The following is a 14070-nucleotide window of genomic DNA, read 5'->3' as shown; positions in this document are numbered from 1 at the left end:
TTTCCTCAAAATGGCTACAATTCCTTAGTAGTAGGGCTTAAAGAAGGCCGAAAGGCCTTTCTGTCTCAGAATTTCAGCTTTCTTCCTCATTATTTCCATAAGACCTGAAATTATTTTATTTTCCAATTTTTAGGTATGGGACATTGGGGGCTATTATTAAACAAAAATGCTTTATGGAGGGAATAACACATTAAGTCATTATTAGCCATTATCATCATCACTCAAAAGCTGGTATGATAGAACTGGATTCCAAGAAGAAAATGAGTGGATGGAAATGAGTGCTTAGGGTTAGGTTTGCCATTAGCATTTCATAGATGTATAGAAATCAGAAGTTCCAAATGAAACACGCCACAAATAATCATAAAGCACAAAATGCCTCACTGGAACTCTATGGGAAAAGAGAAACAAATAAAAACATTATATGAGGTCCGTGACTTTTGGCAAAGTTAAAATCAGCCATTCCCATGCTGTATAATTTATATGGACAACTATAAAGGAAGCTGCTGTTTGGTTTGCAGCATACATTCATATGATTTCATAAGTAGATGTTAAACTGATTTTATCAGTGAGAATATTGAGTACGAGAGTTAAGTAGCATTCTAATATCTCACAGCTCGGTGGCTAGAAATCTATAATGTCTGCTGTTAAGTTCATCTGTTGACTGTACCCTAATACTTTGTTAGTATTCATTGCATTCATTAGCAAAATATGCTTCTTTCACTTTAAACTTACTAAAGTTTATGTCGTTTTTAAAGAAAAAGTTCAAAGCTTATACTTAAAGCATTTCCCACAAAATTCAGTGCTCTCCTCTTTCTGAATGTTTAATGTTTGCAACACAAAAGTAAGCACATATTTTTATGGTCTCCCACATTCCACTAATGTTGTATATGTATTTGTTATACTTTTAAACTTTTTTGTTGGCCCCTGAAAATCTGGGCCTTGATTTATACTTGTTTTGGGTTCTGATTATTGCCAACCCAATTACTGAGCACTTAGTGGAGGCTCAGGAACACCTGGCTCTAGATTTAGTTCAGGGCTCCATTCTCAGTACTGACAATTACTGGCTGTGTGATATTGGGCAAATTACTCAATTTCTCTGAGCTTTAATTTACTCACTTATAATAAAGGGGGCCAAAATAAAGCCTAACTCAGAGGCTTGTTATGGAAATTAAACCAGAATTGCAATATGAAGTAGTTTGCTTAGTGCCTGGAACATAGCAAGTGCTAGTAAATACTAGCTCTTGTTATCCTTGCTTATCACTGTAATCAATCAGGGCTTACAGAATGACAGATTGCCCATAGAACAATTCATATTAGAAAAGTTGTCTAATTTAAACTTCTGGGTCCCCTTTGACAAAAAAAAAATATTCTTTAGAAAAAACAAATGATAGTTTAGATAAGTTTGATGACTATAAGGAACACACACGTTTTATCCATGCTCAGAAATTTGGGCATCACTAATAAGCAAAGAACCCAGAAACCCCAAGTTTTCTTGATGTCATCCTGACCTCTCCATAACCACTGCAACAGCATTCTAACTCTTGGTGACTTTCATTCATGTTCATCAGCAGGCCCTCTCAACCCTGAATCCTTTGTGTCCTGGGATTCCTGATAGAAATAGGTGTCAGTGTAATTAGTTTCTTTTGTAATTCAATGTATTTTATTTAATGTACTTAAAAATATTATTCCAAGAAGTGATTCATAGCCATTATTAGACTGACAAAAGGTCTCATGGCATCCAAAACAGCCAAGAATCCCCACCAGAAGTTTATTTTGTACAGAGCAGAGTCGTAGTGCTTTACTAAAACTGTAAATTGGATCATGTCACTCCTCAGTGTTACAGCTTTTACATGTACTTGGAATAAAATATAAACTTCCACCTTGGCTTTGAATGGTTCTCTATAATAGCTCCTCCCTGGCTTTCCTACTTCCATCTGTTGCCACCATCTCCTTTGCTCACTCTGCCTGACAGTGCTGGCTTTCTGTCAGTCCTTGAAACCCTCCCTGCCTCAGGGCATTTGCACTTGCTGTTTCCACTACTTGGAATGCTCCTGTCTATATCTGGACTGATCCGTCTTATCCTTTAAGTCTCAGTTCAAATGATGCTTTCTTTGGTAGCTTTTGCTCACCTCTCTGTGTAAAGTAACTCCCATTCCTCTAGTTCTTGTTCTCTTCCACATCTCATTTCACTTACTTATTTGTAGCAAATATATTTGTTGAATGCTTGTTTTGATATTAATCTGAACATTTCATAGGGTCATAGAATGCTTAAGTTTTATTTGCACTGTTACTTAGCCTAGGACCTGACCCTTTCTAGATCAGTAAATATCTGTTGAATGAATGAAAGAACTGGGGACACTTCAGTGGTCTACTATTTGAAATATATGAACTTATTTGTTTATTCATAAACTCATGTGTTAGACAATGAAAAACAAGAGACTAGGTGTAATACTTAAATAGAGTAGCTTTCAGAGTAATTCATAAGCTACAGTTGAGTTCTTTAATCTCCGTAGTTACTCAGAAATGAAATGTAATGGTTCTTTATATGATAAAGGGAACCACTTAGAAAATCAGAATTCAAAAAAAAGTGCATAGATTATTTTCATATGTTACACCTTCCAACTGCCATATCAGAAGCCTATGCTCAGTTAACACTATTTCTTGATAACTTTGTCTTATGATTGAATCACTGATTACCATATACCAAAATCATATGATACTGCCTTTCTGTCATATATAACAACTGTTTTAAATAGTATTTCTGCCATTTCTATAGAAGGCTATATCTCAAACTTCTGATAATTAAATATTTTTCATCCTGTTACAGAATGTCAGTAGCCTTTTATTATTATTCTATGACTTAAAATATGGTTATCAAGCTGATTCTAACAGTAAAATGGAGGCTTCATTACAATGATGTACAGATTTGACCAGTAACCTTTTTACATTACATATAGAAAAATAAATCCCATAATTATATTTGTCTCCTATTTCCCTCCTCTTTTTTGAGGGAAAGTATTTTTCTTTATTTTTTTGATAACTTTTTATTGACATATCATTGATATACAATCTTATATTGGTTTCAGATGTACAACACAGTGGTTCAACAGTTACCCATATTACTAAATACTCACCCCCTCTAGTGCAGTTACTATCTATTAGCATAGGAAGATGTTACAGAATTGTCAACTGTATGCTCCATGCTATACTACCATCCCCATGACCAACTTTTATTATGATTGTTAATATCATGCCCCTTTATCCCCTTCACCATCTCCACCCACCACCCTAACCCCTCCCCCTTGGTAACCACTAGTCACATTTCAGTGTCTATGAGTCTACTGCTATTTTGTTCATTTTCTTTTGCTTTGTTTTTAGATTCCCCATATAAGTAAAATTATATGGTATTTGTCTTTCTCCACCTGGCTTATTTTACTTCGCATAATACCCTTTAAGTCCATCCATGTTGTCTCAAATGGCTTGATTTCTTTCCTTTTCATGGCTGAATAATATTTCATTGTGTATATGTACTATTTCTTATTTATCTATTCATCTACTGATGTACACTTGGATTGCTTCCATATCTTGGCTATTGTAAATAGTGTGACGATAAACATAGGGGTACATATATCTTCAAATGAGGGATTTTGTTTGCTTTGGGTAAATTCCTTGAAGTTTGATTACTGGATCAAATGGTTTTTCTATTTTTTAGTTTTTTGAGGAAGCTCCATACTGCCTTCCACATTGGTTGCACCAATTTACATTCCCACCAACAGTGTAGGAGGATTCCCATTTCTCCCCATCTTCACTAACATTTTATTTCTTGCTTTTGGATATTGGTCGTACTAATGAGGTGGTATCTCATTGTGGGTTTGATTTGCATTTCCCTGATGCTTTGTGATGTGGGCCATCTTTTTTCATGTGCCTGTTGGCCATTTGTATTTCTTCTTTGGAGAAATGTCTGTTAAGGTCTTCTGCCCATATTTTAATCGGGTTATTTGTTTTTTTGAGTTTTAAGGCATATGAGTTCTTTATATATTTTGGATGTTAACTCCTTATCAGATGAGTCCTTGGGATGCATCCTTGGGATGAATCCCACTTGGTCACGGTGTAGTACCTTCTTGATGTATTTTTGAATTCGGTTTGCTAATATTTTGTTGAGTATTTTTGCATCTACATTCATCAGGGATATTGGTCTGTAATTTTCTTTTTTGGTGGGGTCTTTGCCTGGTTTTGGTATTAGGGTAATGTTGGCTTCATTGAATGAGTTTGGAAGTATTCCCTCCTCTTCTATTTTTTGGAAAACTCTAAGGAGAATGGGTATTATGTCTTCTTTGTATGTCTGATAAAATTCCAAGGTAAATCCATCTGGCCGAGGGGTTTGTTCCTGGGTAGTTTTTTAATTACCACTTCAATTTCTTTGCTGGTATTTGATTTGTTTAGATTTTGTGTTTCTTCCTTGGTCAGTCTTGGAAGGTTGTATTTTTCTGAGAAGTTGTCCAGTTCTTCTACGTTTTCCAGCTTGTTAGCATACGGGTTTTCATAGTATTCTCTAATAATTCTTTGTATATCTGTGGGGTCCATCGTGATTTTCCTTTCTCGTTTCTGATTCTGTTGATGTGTGTTGATTCTCTTTTTCTCTTAATAAGTCTGGCTAGAGGCTTATTTATTTTATTTTCTCAAAGAAACAGCTCTTGGTTTCATTGATTTTTTTCTATTGTTTTATTCTCAATTTTATTTATTTCTTCTCTGATCTTTATTATGTCCATCCTTCTGCTGACTTTAGGCCTCATTTGTTCTTCTTTTTCCAATTTCAATAATTGTTTCTTTAGAGTATTCATTTGGGATTGTTCTTCCTTCTTTAAATATGCCTGGATTTCTGTCTACTTTCCTCTTAAGACTGCTTTCACTGCGTCCCACAGAAGTTGGGGCTTTGTGTTGCTGTTGTCATTTGTTTCCATATATTGCTGGATCTCCATTTTAATTTGGTCATTGATCCATTGATTATTTAAGAGCATGTTTTTAAGCTCCATGTGTTTGTGAGCCTTCTTGCTTTCTGTGTACAATTTATTTCTAGTTTTATGCCTTTGTGGGCTGAAAAGTTGGTTGGTAGGATTTCAATCTTTTGGAATTTACTGAAACTCTTTTTGTGGCCTAGTATATGGTCTATTCTGGAGAATGTTCCATGTGCACTTGAGAAGAATGTGTATCCTGCTGCTTTTGGGTGTAGAGTTCTATAGATGTCTTTTAGGTCCATCTGTTCTAGTGTGTTGTTCAGTGCCTCTGTGTCCTTACTTATTTCCTGTCTGGTGGATCTATCCTTTGGAGTGAGTGGTGTGTTGAAGTCTCCTAAAATGAATGCATTGCATTCTATTTCCTCCTTTAGTTCTGTTAGTATTTGTTTCACATATGCTGATGTTCCTGTGTTGGGTGCATATATATTTATAATGGTTATATACTCTTGTTGGACTGAGCTCTTAATCATTATGTAATGTCCTTCTTTATCTCTTGTTACTTTCTTTGTTTTGAAGTTTATTTTGTCTGATACTAGTACTGCAACACCTGCTTTTTTCTCCCTGTTGTTTGCATGGAATATCTTTTTTCATCCCTTGACTTTTAGTCTTTGCATGTCTTTGGATTTGTGGTGGGTCTCTTGTAAGGAGCATATAAATGGGTCTTGCTTTTTTATCCATTCTGTTACTCTGTGTCTTTTGATTGGTGCATTCAGTCCATTTACATGTAGGGTGATTATTGGAAAATATGTACTTACTGTCATTGCAGGCTTTAGATTTGTGGTAACCAAAGGTTCAAGGTTAGCTTCTTTAGTATCTCACTGCTTAACTTAACTCGCTTATTGAGCTATTATAGACACCATCTGGTGATTCTTTATTTCTCTCCCCTCTTATTCATCTTCCTCCATTCTTTATATGTTGGGTGTTGTATTCTGTGCTCTTCTGTGTTTCCTTTAACTGTTTTTGTCTGTAGTTGATTTTATTTTTTGCCTTTAGTTAGTATTTAGTTGATCTTCTTTCTTTGCTGTGATTTTATTTTATCTGGTGACATGTGTTTAGCCTTAGGAGTGCTCCCATCTAGGGCAGTCCCTCTAAAATATCCTGTAGAGGTGGTTTGTGGGAGGCAAATTCCCTCAGCTTTTGCTTGTCTGGGAATTGTTTAATCCCTCCTTCATATTTAAATGATAATCGTGCTGGGTACAGTAGTCTTGTTTTGAGGCCCTTCTGTTTCATTGCAATAAGTATATCATGCCATTCTCTTCTGGCCTGTAGGGTTTCTGTTGAGAAGTCTGATGATAGCCTGATGGGTTTTCCTTTGTAGGTAACCTTTTTTTTCTCTCTGGCTGCCTTTAATACTTTGTCCTTGTCTTTGATCTTTCCCACTTTAATTATTGTGTGTCTTGGTGTTGTCCTCCTTGGGTCCCTTCTTTTTGGAGTTCTGTGTACTTCCATGATCTGAACGATTATTTCCTCCCCCAGTACGGGATGTTTTCAGCAATTATTTCTTCAAATACACTTTCTATCCTTTTTTCTCTCTCTTCTTTTTCTGGTACCCCTATAATGCGGATATTGTTCTGTTTGGATTGGTCACACAGTTCTCTTAACATTGATTCATTCCTGGAGCTTCTTTTATCTCTCTCTGCATCAGCTTCTATGTGTTCCTCTTCTCTGGTTTCTATTCCATCAATGGCCTCTTGCATCTTATCCATTCTGCCTATAAATCCTTCCAGAGATTGTTTCATTTTTGTAATCTCCTTCCAGATGTCATCCCTTAGCTCTTGTGTATTTCTCTGTAGCTCCATCAGCATGGTTATGACCTTTATTTTGAATTCCTTTTCAGGGTGATTGGTTAGGTCTATCTCCCCAGATTCCTTTTCAGGGGAGGATGTCTGGGTTAGTCTGGTCTGTATCAAATTCTTCTGCCTTTTCATGGCAATAGAGGTAGTTGTGGGGAGCTGGTGCATGTGTTGGCTGGGAGAATTTCCATTCTTGCTAGTTGTGGCCTTCCTCTCCTGGGAGAACAGCGACCCCTAGCGTCTTGTGCTGGCAGCTGCATGCAGACAGGGTTTCTAATTCTTGCCCGGCCGCTGTGAAAGAAGCTCTGCCCAACTGCCTCAGGCTGCTTCTCCACTATGGCTGAGTGGCATCGGAGGGGAAACAGGCAGGAGGCTGTTTATCTCCATGAGGGGCCTCTGAGCAGCGCTGCCACCCAGGGGATTAGAGTGCCCAGAGTTCCCCGGGATTCCCAGCTTCTGGGCTGTGTCCTGGGATGCTTCCATCCAGCTGTTGGGTCCCTGTCCCTTTAAGTCTTTCAAAAAGCACTCACTTTTCCTTGTCACAGGGGCGCTGGCTGTGGGGACCTACTCACAGGTTTTACTGTCCCCTTTCCCTAGTATCCAGCACCCCATGCACACACTATGTCTGCGCTCTGGTGCAGATGGCTGGGGCTGGGTGTTTAGCAGTCCTGGGCTCCCTCTCCCTCCCCGCTCTGACTCCTCTCCTCCCGCTAGGAGCAGGGGTGAGGGGTGCTCGGGTCCCGCTGGGCCGCAGCTTGTATCTTACCCCCTTCGCGAGGTGCTGGGTTCTCGCAGGTGTGGATGTAGCCTGGCTGTTGTCCTGTATCTTCTGGTCTCTCTTTTAGGGATAGTTGTATTTGTTGAATTTTCAAAAATATATATGGTTTTGGGAGGAAATGTCCACTGCTCTACTCATGCTGCCATCTTGGCTCCACCCCAGGACTGCTTTTGACTGTTTCACTTTTATTCCTTTAATTCTTTAGAGCATACTAAATAACAGGTGGTTCCAATAATGGTTAAAGACATACTTTTTTCTTTATTTCACTTGTGGCTCCATATAATTCCATAATTTATTGCTTTTAGTGTTGTTCTTTTCTTGGCTGTACTGATTCTTTACAGGTATTTTCATGCAGGTGAATGGATGTTTATGAATATATTTATTGAGGATGTTTTATTTTAGGTTAGTTGAGATAGTGCAGGAGGGAAAAAGAAGGCATATGTACTCATTTGATGTGTCCCATTATTCCCTGTAGGACCGTGAGGACCCAAGGGAAGTATTTGTATGTTTATAACTAACATGGTGAGTACCATCTCCTACTACTGTTTCTCTCCTTATCACTGAATACTACTAAGTTATGTTTGCTCCCAGTTCTTAATGCATTTATGTCTTACTGATTTTTTTCTCTCAATCCTTCCTTTCTTCTTTACCTCCCTCCCTGCCTTCTTCCCTTTCTCTGTCTCTTACTATCCATTCCTATCCTTCTTCCAAGAAAAAAAAGAAAAAAAGTAAAATACATGCATTCAGTATGAGAAATTGCAAGGAAATTCAATATAAGAAGAAGAATTGGTGTCAGATAGTAAGATGAGTTTCTATTTGGGATGAAGGAGGGGAGTTGTCTGGTTGTATGGAATAGGGGAGGGAAAAGAGTCTAATTCTTCTCAAATGTCTTCGGTCTTATTCCAGAGGTACCTAGTGCTACAAAATTTTGGGCTTCTATATTATGTATCAGATAGCTTCTTGACTTGCCCCCAGTGTTAGCCCAGAATTCAGCTTTTTCAACTATAATTCATATGTTAGCTTTCCACATTCCAAAATTTTGTTTCTGTTGTCTTCTCTGTTGATATTTATATCTTTATACACTTATTCGATTATTGACCACTATTTAGCTGTCTTTTCTGTATGGTTTATGGAGGGAGAAGGGGTAAATACATGTTTTGAACTGGAAGTTCACATTACATTTTGACACAGATATGAGAGAACATGCTTCGTGGTCCAATAAAAGTATTTAACTTCATCTATACTTATTAGTTCCCCACCTCCCTAGAGAGTGATTTGCTGTGAGAATGGGGATAAAATTTGAGCTTTCACTAGAGGCACATATGCAGCCAGACACTTAAGCACAAATGCTTAAAGGACATACGGTATCATCCCACCCATAACACTTTTCCACAGAAAGATTATGAACATATAATCTCATTAATTAACTTTGTATAACTAACAGATTTTTTTTCTAGAGAAGTTTCAGGTTTTCAGAAAAAAAAGAACAGTAAGTACGAAGAGTTCCCATATTACACCCCTCCAAGTTTCCTCTGCTACTAACATTTTGAGTTAGTGTGGTACATTTGCTACAGTTGATGAACCAAAATTGATATATTATAGTTAACTAAATTCAAGAGTTCGCGTTACGGTTCATATTTTGTGTGGTACAGTTCTGTAGGTTTTGACAAATATATAGCATTCTGTTTCCAACATTACACTACATACAGAGTGATTTCACTGCTCTAAAAATGCCATGTTCCAGCTGTTTTTCTCTCTCCTTCCCTTTCAAACCACTGACAACTGATCTTTTATTATCACTGTAATTTTGCCTTTTATAGAGTGTCAGTGTAGTTGAAACTGTACAGTGTGTAGCATTTTCAGACTGATTTCTTTGACTTAATATGCATTTAAGGTTCTTCCATGTCTTTTCATGGCTTGATATGATAGCTCATTTCTTTTTATTGTTGAATAACATTCCCTTGTATGGATCTGTCATAGTTTGTGTATCCATTCATTTATTGGAGGGCATAGTTGTTGCTTCCAAACTTTGACAATTATAAGGCTTTTGTAAACATTCTTGTGCAGATTTTTGTGTGGACATGTTTTCAAGTTACTTGAAATATGTACATAGACCATAATTTCTGGGTTCTATGTTAAGACTATGTTTAGCTTTATAATGAACTGCCAAACAGTCTTCCAAAGTGGCTGTACATGTACTTATTTTTTGTTTTAGAAATAATCGAGATCATTTTATAGAGCAATGTATATGACAGTCAGTGGTAATTTGTATTTCACTTAACATTGTTTACACAAATAAAAACTCATTGTAGAGGTTTTATGATTTTATTATTTACTGCTATATTACTATTTAAAGTTGCATTGTCCCTAACATTTACAGGAGAGGTGGTATTTTAAAAAGGTGCTGTATAAACTTAAAGTAGTCACATCAGGATACATTACTTTTTGTATAGTGAAAACATTTCTACACCTTAATACAAATATACATAAATGGAAAACTATGCACTGTGTTGGAATGATAATGTTTTATTTGCATCATACTTCATTTAATCATTCAGTAAACATTCACTGAGCATCTGTGGTCCCTGATCTAAAGGAGGTTTAAATTATTATAAACATATTTATAACCTAAAAGAGTGCCCCACAGGAAGTTGCAGGATATGTAGCATTCCTCACCCATACCTATTAAGTATTAGTAGTTTCCATCAATTATTATGACAACTAAAAATGTTTCAAATATTTGAAACTCTCTATTTCACTACCACTGCTCAGAAAGACTGTGCTTAATTATTTAAAAGAAAGTCTCCTTTGTAATTCAGGTAGTTCTTTATAATGCATTTTATTGGACTATAAAATAAGCTACTGGTTTCAGAAATTCACTGATGAGCTATAAATAAAGTCACAACATTTAGTCAGCTAAGAACATCAGAAATAGGTGAGAATCTCTTCAATATGTAAATTAGAAAACTGTGATGTGTAGCATGGAACAGAAAGGGAAGTCAGAAATTAGGAAAACAATTCCACAATTCCATCCACAATTGCATCAAAAAAAATAAAATACCTAAGAATAATCCCAACAAAGGAAGTGAAAGACCTAAACCCTGAAAACTACAACTCACTCCTCAGAGAAATTAAAGAGGACAGTACTTAATGGAAATTCATCCCATGCTCTTGGCTAGGAAGAATTAATATTGTCATAATGGCCATCCTGCCTAAAGCAATCTACAGATTCAATGCAATCCCTATCAAAATACTGAAAGCATTCTTCAGCAAACTGGAACAAATAGTTCTAAAATTCATATGAAACTGCAAAAGACCCCAAATAGCCAAAGCAATCCTGAGAAGGAAGAATAAGGCCAGGGGGGATCTCACTTCCCAACTTCAAGCTCTACTACAAAGCCACAGTAATCAAGATAATTTGGTACTGGCACAAGAACAGACCCATGGATTAGTACAACATAGTAGAGAGTCCAGATATAAACCCAAGTATATATGGTCAATTAATATATGATAAAGGAGCCATGGACATATAAAGGGGAAATGACAATCTCTTCAATAGCTGGTGTTGGCAAAACTGGACAGCTACATGTAAGAGAATGAAACTGGATTATTGTCTAACTCCATACACAAAAGTAAACTCAAAATGGATCAAAGACCTGAATGTAAGTAATGAAACCATAAAACTCTTGGAAGAAAACAGGCAAAAATCTCTTGAATATAAACATGAGCATCTTCTTCATGAACATGTCTCCCCGGGCAAGGGAAACAAAAGCAAAAATGAACAAATGAGACAATATCAAACTAAAAATCTTCTGTTCAAACAGACATCATTAGTGGAACAAAAAGGCATCCTACAGTATGGGAGAATATATTCATAAATGACAGATCCGATAAAGGGTTGACATCCAAAATATATAAAGAGCTCACACACCTCAACAAACAAAAAGCAAATAATCCAATTAAAAAATGGGCAGAGAAGCTGAACAGACAGTTCTCCAAAGAAGAAATTCAGATGGCCAAGACACACATGAAAAGATGCTCCACATCACTTGTCATCAGAGAAATGCAAATTAAAACCACAATGAGATATCACCTCACACTAGTTAGGATGGCCACCATCCAAAAGACAAATAACAACAAATGCTGGTTAGGATGTGGAGAAAGGGGAACACTCCCTACGGTGCTAGTGGGAATGTAAACTCGTTCAACCATTGTGGAAAGCAGTGTGGAGTTTCCTCAAAACACTAAAAGTAGAAATACCATTTGACCCAGGTATTCCACTCCTAGGAATTTACCCTAAGAATGCAGGGGCCCAGTTTCAGAAAGACATATGCACCCTTATGTTTATCACAGCACTATTTACAATAGCTGAGAAATGGAAGCACCCTAAGTGTCCATCAGAAGATGAATGGATAAAGAAGATGGGGTACATATACACAATGGAATATTATTCAGCCATAAGAAGAAAACAGATTCTACATTTGCAACAACATGGATGGAGCTAGAGGGTATTATGCTCAGTGAAATAAGCCAGGTGGAGAAAGGTAAGTATCAAATGACTTGACTCATCTGTGGGGCATAAGAACAAAGCAAAAACTGAAGGAACAAAACAGCAACAGACTCAAAGAACCCAAGAATGGACTAACAGTTACCAAAGGGTAACGGGCTGGGGAGGATGGGTGGGAAGGGAGGTATAAGGGAAAAGGGGGCATTAAGATTAGCACAGATAATGTAACCAGGGAGACATGGGGAAGGCAGTATAGCACAGAGAAGACAGGTAGTGATTCTATAGCATCTTACTATGCTGATGGACAGTGACTATAATGGGGTATGTAGTGGTGACTTGAAAATGGGGGGAATCTAGTAACCACAATGTTGGTCATGTAATTGTATGTTAATGATACCAAAAAAAATTAAAATAAAGAAAGGGAAGCTACTTGTATACAACATCAGAAAGTCTGCAGAGGCAGTGCACTTCTTACTGACCCACGCTGTATCCTGCGCATCAGACATACTGCCTCAGTCTCCTGTGCATAAGGCTGTTTTTACTTTTTATCAGTAACATAGCCAAGAATATGAAAAAAACCTGAAAGCCATTAACGTAGGATCATTCATATATTTTGTTTAAAATTAATTTACAACTGCTTTTATTTTACTTTCTTCTTCTTTCTCTTTTCATCACTTTGAGCTTTGGGGCTTGCTATTCCTTTGTCATCACTGCATATCTTTTTACTGGCTTCTTAAATCCTACTGCATTGCTTTTTGCCTTTCTTTCTTTAATCTTTTCTGTTTAATTTTTAATCCTTTGCCCTTTATCTTTCTTTCAGTCTTTTTAGCTGCTCTCCCTTCCTTTGATTTCCTTTTAAATCCTACTTCTTCTTAACATTGTGTTATTTCATGGATATTTTATTTTTGTTTTATCTTCTTAATTTTAAGTTTTTCTTTTGTATGTAAGGAAAACCTTTCCCTACCCTTACTGAATTAAAGAGAGAAAATACTACTAAATCCTCCATACTACATGGAAAAAGCAGCAACGCTGTTTATTCAAACTTACTGTGTGGATTCTGAAAGATTTATATGAGACATTGTCTTTTCTTTTTTCTTCTTTTGTTTTGAATTAAAGCTGGAGTAATTGATGTGCTGATATAGGAGTTATTTTCCATTTTTATATTATAATAACTTTATATACAAAATATACTTTTGAGACATAAACATTTGTTTGTAGTGAGACCACAAGTAATTTTTTCTGTTATTAATTTTTGGGATTAACTGGAATATATAATGCTACTGTAAACACAGATCAAGGGCATAATTAAAAATAAGAGACTTAAATTAAATTGTTATTCTTATATGTACAAAATTGCTTTATCCAAATATTCTATAAATTTGGTTTAATATATGCTAGATTTTAAACATTAATTTTGTAATCCATTTTTCTTGGAATTTAAGAAATATCTAAAGTGAATACATTAACCAAACTCCACTAACCTGGTTTGGTTGTTGGTTTGCGAATCTGTCTTCGGGCATTCTAATAACTGTGAAGTAGACATTGAGTCACTTTTCACATAGGAGAGGAACGCAGAAGTATAGTAAAGAAAAGCAGAAATGCATAAAACCTTAGGCGTCTCATTTCTGCTTCAAGGAACAAATTTCCTGAGGGACATTCTGTTGTTGAAGAAAGAGACCAGGAGAGATCAAGTGACTTGCTATAGTTTACACACAGAAAATGGCAAAGTTAGGAATTGAATTCAGATATACTTTATCATCTTGCTGCACATTTATCTTAAATATTTACACATCCTGTTAATTACAATTACTTTCCATACTCAAGCTTAATTTTACTAGTAGTTCATTCAATACATAACATACAGTATTCTCAAGCATTTTTCATTGTTGCTTATAACTGTGTATATATATATATTATACATGTGTTCATAAATGTGTACTTTTGTCTATGGATATATACATTTCAAATCATTCTATA

General features: G+C 36.3%; 1 protein-coding gene across 12 annotated transcripts in view; it reads left to right on the top strand.

Moving 5' to 3' along the window:
• FOXP2 (forkhead box P2) overlaps positions 1–14070 on the top strand; it is a 568904-nt gene that overhangs the window by 78184 nt on the left and 476650 nt on the right. Inside the window, exon 3 of one of the 12 annotated variants that reach the window (XM_073238563.1) lies at positions 8062–8108. The exons of the other annotated variants lie outside the window; for them this stretch is intronic. The gene's annotated coding sequence lies outside the window, so the exon portion shown is untranslated. The remainder of the gene's footprint in view (positions 1–8061; positions 8109–14070) is intronic. 12 annotated transcript variants of the gene reach the window in all.

The sequence above is a fragment of the Manis javanica genome, chromosome 6, assembly GCF_040802235.1.
Source record: "Manis javanica isolate MJ-LG chromosome 6, MJ_LKY, whole genome shotgun sequence".
NCBI lineage: Eukaryota > Metazoa > Chordata > Mammalia > Pholidota > Manidae > Manis > Manis javanica.
The sequence above is the reverse complement of the archived record's forward strand: the minus strand, read 5'-3'. Positions and strand labels throughout refer to the sequence as shown.